The following is a 9446-nucleotide window of genomic DNA, read 5'->3' as shown; positions in this document are numbered from 1 at the left end:
ACCATTTGTCTTTGTTCATTATCCCTTGTGACTCGTTGTGTGAACCATTTGTCCTTGTTCTTTAGTCCTTGTGACTCGTTGTGTGAACTATTTGTGCTTGTTAATTAGTCCTTGTGACTCGTTGTGTGAACCATTTACCCTTGTGAATCGTTGTGTGAACCATTTGTCCTTGTTCTTTAGTCCTTGTGACTCGTTGTGTGAACTATTTGTGCTTGTTAATTAGTCCTTGTGACTCGTTGTGTGAACCATTTATCCTTGTGATGGTGACTTGTTGTTCTAACCATTTGTCCTTGTTCATTAGTCCTTGTGACTCGTTGTGTGAACCATTTGTCCTTGTTCATTAGTCTTTGGTCCTTGTGACTCGTTGTGTAAACCATTTGTGCTTGTTCATTAAGTCATTGTGACTCGTTGTGTGAACCATTTGTCCTTGTTTATTAATCCTTGTGACTCGTTGTGTGAACCGTTTGTTCTTGTTCATTAATCGTTGTGACTCGTTGTGTAAACCATTTGTCCTTATTCATTAGTCCTTGTGATTCGTTGTGTGAACTATTTATCCTTGTCATGGTGACTTGTTGTTCTAACCATTTCCCCATGTTCATTAGTCCTTGTGACTAGTTGTGTAAAATATTTGTCCTTGTTCTTAGTCCTTGTGACTTGTTGTGTAAACCATTTGTGCTTGATCATTAGTCCTTGTGACTAGTTGTGTGAACCGTTTGTCCTTGTTCATTAATCCTTGTGACTCGTTGTGTGAACCATTTGTCCTTGTTCATTATCCCTTGTGACTCATTGTGTGAACCATTTGTCCTTGTTCTTTAGTCCTTGTGACTCGTTGTGTGAATCATTTGTGCTTGTTAATTAGTCCTTGTGACTCGTTGTGTGATCCATTTGTCCTTGTCATGGTGACTTATTGTTCTAATCATTTGTCCTTGTTCATTAGTCCTTGTGACTCGTTGTGTGTATGATTTTTCCATGTTCTTTAGTCCTTGTGACTCGTTGTGTGAACCATTTGTGTTTGTTAATTAGTCCTTGTGATTCATTGTGTGAACTATTTGTCCTTGTCATGGTGACTTGTTGTTCTAACCATTTCTCCATGTTCATTAGTGCTAGTGACTCGTTGTGTAAAACATTTGTCCTTGTTCTTAGTCCTTGTGACTTGTTGTGTAAACCATTTGTGCTTGTTCATTAGTCCTTGTGACTCGTTGTGTGAACCATTTGTCCTTGTTCATTAATCCTTGTGACTCGTTGTGTGAACCATTTGTCCTTGTTCATTATCCCTTGTGACTCATTGTGTGAACCATTTGTCCTTGATCTTTAGTTCTTGTGACTCGTTGTGTGAACCATTCGTGCTTGTTAATTACTCATTGTGACTCGTTGTGTGATCCATTTGTCCTTGCAACGGTGACTTGTTGTTCTAACCATTTGTCCTTGTTCATTAGTCCTTGTGACTCGTTGTGTGAACCATTTGTCCTTGTTCATTAGTCCTTGTGACCTGTTGTGTAAACCATTTGTCCTTGTTCATTAGTCCTTGTAACTCATTGTGTGAACCATTTGTCCATGTTCTTTAGTCCTTGTGACTCGTTGTGCGAACCATTTGTGCTGGTTAATTAGTCCTTGTGATTCGTTGTGTGAACTATTTGTCCTTGTCAGGTGACTTGTTGTTCTAACCATTTGTCCATGTTCATTAGTCTTTATGACTCGTTGTGTACAACATTTGTCCTTGTTCTTAGTCCTTGTGACTTGTTGTGTAAACCATTTGTCCTTGTTCATTAGTCCTTGGGACACGTTATGTGAATAATTTTGTCCTTGTCATTGTGACTCGTTCTGTGAACCATTTGTCCTTCTTCTTTAGTCCTTGTGACTCGTTGTGTGAACCATTTGTCCATGTTCTTTAGTCCTTGTGACTCGTTGTGTGAACCATTTGTGCTTGTTAATTAGTCCTTGTGATTCGTTGTGTGAACTATTTGTCCTTGTCTTGGAGACTTGTTGTTCTAACCATTTCTCCATGTTCATTAGTCCTTGTGACTCGTTGTGTAAAACATTTGTCCTAGTTCTTAGTCCTTGTGACTTGTTGTGTAAACCATTTGTGCTTGTTCATTAGTCCTTGTGACTCGTTGTGTGAACCGTTTGTTCTTGTTCATTAATCCTTGTGACTCGTTGTGTAAACCATTTGTCTTTAATCATTAGTCCTTGTGACTCGTTGTGTGAACCATTTGTCCATGTTCTTTAATCCTTGTGACTCGTTGTGTGAACCTTTTGTGCTTGTTAATTAGTCCTTGTGACGCGTTGTGTGATCCATTTGTCCTTGTCATGGTGACTTGTTGTTCTAACCATTTGTCTTTGTTCATTAGTCCTTGTGACTCATTGTGTGAACCATTTGTCCTTGTTCATTAGTCCTTGTGACTCGTTGTGTAAACCATTTGTCCTTCTTCATTAGTTCTTGTGACTCGTTGTGTGAACCATTTGTCCATGTTCTTTAGTCCTTGTGACTCGTTGTGTAAAACATTTGTCCTTGTTCTTAGTCCTTGTGACTTGTTGTGTATACCATTTATGCTTGTTCATTAGTCCTTGTGACTCGTTGTGTGAACCGTTTGTCCTTGTTTATTAATCCTTGTGACTCATTGTGTGAACCATTTGTCCTTGTTCATTATCCCTTGTCTCATTGTGTGAAACATTTGTCCTTGTTCTTTAGTCCTTGTGACTCATTGTGTGAACCATTTGTGCTTGTTAATTAGTCCTTGTGACGCGTTGTGTGATCCATTTGTCCTTGTCATGGTGACTTGTTGTTCCAACCATTTGTCCTTGTTCATTAGTCCTTGTGACTCGTTGTGTGAACCATTTGTCCTTGTTCATTAGTCCTTGTGACTCATTGTGTAAACCATTTGTCCTTCTTCATTAGTTCTTGTGACTCGTTGTGTGAACCATTTGCCCATGTTCTTTAGTCCTTGTGACTCCTTGTGTGAACCATTTGTGCTTGTTAATAAGTCCTTGTGATTCGTTGTGTGAAATATTTGTCCTTGTTTTTAGTCCTTGTGACTTGTTGTGTAAACCATTTGTCCTTGTTCATTAGTCCTTGTGACACGTTGTGTGAATAATTTTGTCCTTGTCATTGTAACTTGTTGTGCTAACCATTTATCCTTATTCATTAGTCATTGTGACTCGTTGTGTGAACCATTTGTCCTTGTTCATTAATCCTTGTGACTCGTTGTGTGAACCATTTGTCTTTGTTCATTATCCCTTGTGACTCGTTGTGTGAACCATTTGTCCTTGTTCTTTAGTCCTTGTTACTCGTTGTGTCAACTATTTGTGCTTGTTAATTAGTCCTTGTGACTCGTTGTGTGAACCATTTGTCCTTGTTCATTAGTCTTTGGTCCTTGTGACTCGTTGTGTAAACCATTTGTGCTGTTTCATTAGTCCTTGTGACTCGTTGTGTGAACCGTTGGTCCTTGTTCATTAATCCTTGTGACTCATTGTGTGAACCATTTGTCCTTGTTCATTATCCCTTGTGACTCATTGTGTTAACCATTTGTCCTTGTTCTTTAGTCCTTGTGACTCGTTGTGTGAACCATTTGTGTTTGTTAATTAGTCCTTGTGACTCATTGTGTGATCCATTTGTCTTTGTCATGGTGACTTGTTGTTCTAACCATTTCTCCATGTTCATTAGTCCTTGTGAATCGTTGTGTAAAACATTTGTCCTTGTTCTTAGTCCTTGTGACTTGTTTTGTAAACCATTTGTGCTTGTTCATTAGTCCTTGTGACTCGTTGTGTGAACCATTTGTCTTTTTTATTAGTCCTTGTGACTCGTTGTGTGAACCATTTGTCCTTGTTCATTATCCCTTGTGACTCATTCTGTGAACCATTTGTCCATGTTCTTTAGTCCTTGTTACTCATTTTGTGAACCATTTGTGCTTGTTAATTAGTCCTTGTGATTCGTTGTGTGAACTATTTGTCCTTGTCATGGAGACATGTTGTTCTAACCATTTCTACATGTTCATTAGTCCTTGTGACTCGTTGTGTAAAACATTTGTCCTTGTTTTAAGTCCTTGTGACTTGTTGTGTAAACCATTTGTGCTTGTTCATTAGTCCTTGTGACTCGTTGTGTGAACCGTTTGTTCTTGTTCATTAATCCTTGTGACTCGTTGTGTAAACCATTTGTCCTTATTCATTAGTCATTGTGATTCGTTGTGTGAACTATTTATCCTTGTCATGGTGACTTGTTGTTCTAACCATTTCTCCATGTTCATTAGTCCTTGTGACTCATTGTGTAAAACATTTGTCCTTGTTCTTAGTCCTTGTGACTTGTTGTGTAAACCATTTGTGCTTGATCATTAGTCCTTGTGACTCGTTGTGTGAACCGTTTGTCCTTGTTCATTAATCCTTGTGACTCGTTGTGTGAACCATTTGTCCTTGTTCATTATCCCTTGTGACTCATTGTGTGAACCATTTGTCCTTGTTATTCAGTCCTTGTGACTCGTTGTGTGAACCATTTGTGCTTGTTAATTAGTCCTTGTGACTCATTGTGTGATCCATTTGTCCTTGTCATGGTACCTTGTTGTTCTAATCATTTGTCCTTGTTCATTAGTCCTTGTGACTCGTTGTGTGTACGATTTGTCCATGTTCTTTAGTCCTTGTGACTCGTTGTGTGAACCATTTGTGTTTGTTAATTAGTCTTTGTGATTCGTTGTGTGAACTATTTGTCCTTGTCATGGTGACTTGTTGTTCTAACCATTTCTCCATGTTCATTAGTGCTTGTGACTCGTTGTGTAAAACATATGTCCTTGTTCTTAGTCCTTGTGACTTGTTGTGTAAACCATTTGTGCTTGTTCATTAGTCCTTGTGACTCGTTGTGTGAACCGTTTGTCCTTGTTCATTAGTCCTTGTGACTCGTTGTGCGAACCATTTGTCCTTGTTCATTAGTCCTTGTGACCTGTTGTGTAAACCATATGTCCTTGTTCATTAGTCCTTGTAACTCGTTGTGTGAACCATTTGTCCATGTTCTTTAGTCCTTGTAACTCGTTGTGTGAACCATTTGTGCTGGTTAATTAGTCCTTGTGATTCGTTGTGTGAACTATTTTTCCTTGTCAGGTGACTTGTTGTTCTAACCATTTGTCCATGTTCATTAGTCTTTATGACTCGTTGTGTAAAACATTTGTTCTTGTTCTTAGTCCTTGTGACTTGTTGTGTAAACCATTTGTCCTTGTTCATTAGTCCTTGTGACACGTTGTGTGAACAATTTTGTCCTTGTCATTATGACTTGTTTTGCTAACCAATTATCCTTGTTCATTAGTCATTGTGACTTGTTGTGTGAACCATTTGTCCTTGTTCATTAATACTTGTGACTCGTTGTGTGAACCATTTGTCCTTGTTAATTAGTCATTGTGACTCGTTGTGTAAACCATTTGTCTTTCTTCATTAGTCCTTGTGACTCGTTGTGTGAACCATTTGTTCATGTTCTTTAGTCCTTGTGACTCGTTGTGTGAACCATTTGTGCTTGTTAATTAGTCTTTGTGATTCGTTGTGTGAAATATTTGTCCTTGTCATGGTGACTTGTTGTTCTAACCATTTGTCCATATTCATTAGTCCTTATGACTCGTTGTGTAAAATATTTGTCCTTGTTCTTAGTCTTGTGACTTGTTGTGTAAACCATTTGTCCTTGTTCATTAGTCCTTGTGACACGTTGTGTGAATAATTTTGTCCTTGTCATTGTGAATTGTTGTGCTAACCATTTATCCTTATTCATTAGTCATTGTGACTCGTTGTGTGAACCATTTGTCTTTGTTCATTATCCCTTGTGACTCGTTGTGTGAACAATTTGTCATTGTTCTTTAGTCCTTGTGACTCGTTGTGTGAACTATTTGTGCTTGTTAATTAGTCCTTGTGACTCGTTGTGTGAACCATTTGTCTTTGTTCATTATCCCTTGTGACTCGTTGTGTGAACAATTTGTCATTGTTCTTTAGTCCTTGTGACTCGTTGTGTGAACTATTTGTGCTTGTTAATTAGTCCTTGTGACTCATTGTGTGAACCATTTATCCTTGTCATGGTGACTTGTTGTTCTAACCATTTGTCCTTGTTCATTAGTCCTTGTGACTCGTTGAGTGAACCATTTGTCCTTGTTCATTATTCCTTGTGACTCGTTGTGTAAACCATTTGTCCTTGTTCATTAGTCATTGTGACTCGTTGTGTGAACCATTTGTCCATGTTCTTTTGTCCATGTGACTCGTTGTGTGAACCATTTGTGTTTGTTAATTAGTCCTTGTGATTCGTTGTGTGAACTATTTGTCCTTGTCATGGTGACTTGTTGTTCTAACCATTTCTCCATGTTCATTAGTGCTTGTGACTCGTTGTGTAAAACATATGTCCTTGTTCTTAGTCCTTGTGACTTGTTGTGTAAACCATTTGTGCTTGTTCATTAGTCCTTGTGACTCGTTGTGTGAACCGTTTGTCCTTGTTCATTAGTCCTTGTGACTCGTTGTGCGAACCATTTGTCCTTGTTCATTAGTCCTTGTGACCTGTTGTGTAAACCATATGTCCTTGTTCATTAGTCCTTGTAACTCGTTGTGTGAACCATTTGTCCATGTTCTTTAGTCCTTGTAACTCGTTGTGTGAACCATTTGTGCTGGTTAATTAGTCCTTGTGATTCGTTGTGTGAACTATTTTTCCTTGTCAGGTGACTTGTTGTTCTAACCATTTGTCCATGTTCATTAGTCTTTATGACTCGTTGTGTAAAACATTTGTTCTTGTTCTTAGTCCTTGTGACTTGTTGTGTAAACCATTTGTCCTTGTTCATTAGTCCTTGTGACACGTTGTGTGAACAATTTTGTCCTTGTCATTATGACTTGTTTTGCTAACCAATTGAAGCAAATATGGTAGGCCGACATTTTGTGTTAAAACAGCCAGTTTTCTCAAGAGAAATGAAGAGCACAATTGCAAGATTCCATGGACAAAATGACATCATATGGTCCCCTTTTTGTACAAGCAAAAGGCCAAAGCAATTGAAGAAGCAAAAACAACAAAATGGACAGCATTTTGTCACGCCTAAACAGGCTGCCAAGCTTGTTTATTTGGTCCCATTTGTTGTGCTTTTTTGTGTAAAATATCTACTTGTACTTTTGTCCATTTATGCTTTCAATTGTAGCCTTTAGATTTACTTTTAGATGGATGGTTTAGATTCATTTTGAGCCTCTATTTAAAGAGCACCTATCCCATGTAAACATTCAGATTTGAAGTTTAAGAGAAATGAAAATGAGAGGTTTTGAAAACCCTTTGTTTAGTTCTTTGCTTAGTGCTAGAACAACCTCCTTTGCTTAGTGCTTGGAGATGACTCTTTCCATTTGCTTAGTGCTTTGGAAGAGTATTATCCTAGGCTTAAACATGCTTTGTGATCTTGTTTAAGTCATATCTTTCATTTTATATTTCAAATAAAACCTTACAAAACAACCCAAAACCGAGAGCAAGCAAACTCCCAAAAACAGCCTGTTTTGTGTCTCTTAAACAGTCCGTTGGACTGTTAATTCTCGTTTTTATCCCTTGTTGTGTCGTTTAAACAGTCCTTCGGTCTGTTGTTTTCATGGTTATTTCAAGTTCTTGTAATGTTATTTTCTTGTTTTAAGTTGTTGAATGCAACGGTCCATTGCATTGTTGCATTCCGTGCGTTTTTAAACCTTGTTCTAGCTTGCTTTTTGTTGGTGTTCTTGCTGCGTTTTTGAAACTGTTTTGGGCTGATTATGGACCACCTCACCGTTTCAGTGCAAAGTGGTATCAGAGCTTCGGCTCTTGCGTTTTCTTAAACCAAGACGATCTTGGGAAATGGTGGTCCTTGGTGTTCTAGGGTGTGACACCGCAAATCTGTGCGTGGCTTGATTTGTGGGTGTTGGCTTTGGTTCGAGCACTTGTGTGTTGCTCGGGTCGAGTTGGCTAACAAGAGGGTTCGGTCTTTGCTAAGTGCTTGACTAGAATGGGCTCTTGTTGTTTCCCTCTTTAACATCTATACTACATTTTTCTGAAATTGTATTTGTTTTTGAAATTGTCTTTTGTTATACCATGTTCTTAACCGCGAAAGTTTGAGGACAAACTTTTCTCAACAAAGGGAGTTTGAAGCAAATATGGTAGGCCGACATTTTGTGTTAAAACAGCCAGTTTTCTCAAGAGAAATGAAGAGCACAATTGCAAGATTCCATGGACAAAATGACATCATATGGTCCCCTTTTTGTACAAGCAAAAGGCCAAAGCAATTGAAGAAGCAAAAACAACAAAATGGACAGCATTTTGTCACGCCTAAACAGGCTGCCAAGCTTGTTTATTTGGTCCCATTTGTTGTGCTTTTTTGTGTAAAATATCTACTTGTACTTTTGTCCATTTATGCTTTCAATTGTAGCCTTTAGATTTACTTTTAGATGGATGGTTTAGATTCATTTTGAGCCTCTATTTAAAGAGCACCTATCCCATGTAAACATTCAGATTTGAAGTTTAAGAGAAATGAAAATGAGAGGTTTTGAAAACCCTTTGTTTAGTTCTTTGCTTAGTGCTAGAACAACCTCCTTTGCTTAGTGCTTGGAGATGACTCTTTCCATTTGCTTAGTGCTTTGGAAGAGTATTATCCTAGGCTTAAACATGCTTTGTGATCTTGTTTAAGTCATATCTTTCATTTTATATTTCAAATAAAACCTTACAAAACAACCCAAAACCGAGAGCAAGCAAACTCCCAAAAACAGCCTGTTTTGTGTCTCTTAAACAGTCCGTTGGACTGTTAATTCTCGTTTTTATCCCTTGTTGTGTCGTTTAAACAGTCCTTCGGTCTGTTGTTTTCATGGTTATTTCAAGTTCTTGTAATGTTATTTTCTTGTTTTAAGTTGTTGAATGCAACGGTCCATTGCATTGTTGCATTCCGTGCGTTTTTAAACCTTGTTCTAGCTTGCTTTTTGTTGGTGTTCTTGCTGCGTTTTTGAAACTGTTTTGGGCTGATTATGGACCACCTCACCGTTTCAGTGCACCAATTATCCTTGTTCATTAGTCATTGTGACTTGTTGTGTGAACCATTTGTCCTTGTTCATTAATACTTGTGACTCGTTGTGTGAACCATTTGTCCTTGTTAATTAGTCATTGTGACTCGTTGTGTAAACCATTTGTTTTTCTTCATTAGTCCTTGTGACTCGTTGTGTGAACCATTTGTTCATGTTCTTTAGTCCTTGTGACTCGTTGTGTGAACCATTTGTGCTTGTTAATTAGTCCTTGTGATTCGTTGTGTGAAATATTTGTCCTTGTCATGGTGACTTGTTGTTCTAACCATTTGTCCATATTCATTAGTCCTTATGACTCGTTGTGTAAAATATTTGTCCTTGTTCTTAGTCTTGTGACTTGTTGTGTAAACCATTTGTCCTTGTTCATTAGTCCTTGTGACACGTTGTGTGAATAATTTTGTCCTTGTCATTGTGAATTGTTGTGCTAACCA

Source organism: Silene latifolia, chromosome 2, assembly GCF_048544455.1.
Source record: "Silene latifolia isolate original U9 population chromosome 2, ASM4854445v1, whole genome shotgun sequence".
NCBI classification, from domain to species: domain Eukaryota; kingdom Viridiplantae; phylum Streptophyta; class Magnoliopsida; order Caryophyllales; family Caryophyllaceae; genus Silene; species Silene latifolia.
The sequence above is the reverse complement of the archived record's forward strand: the minus strand, read 5'-3'. Positions refer to the sequence as shown.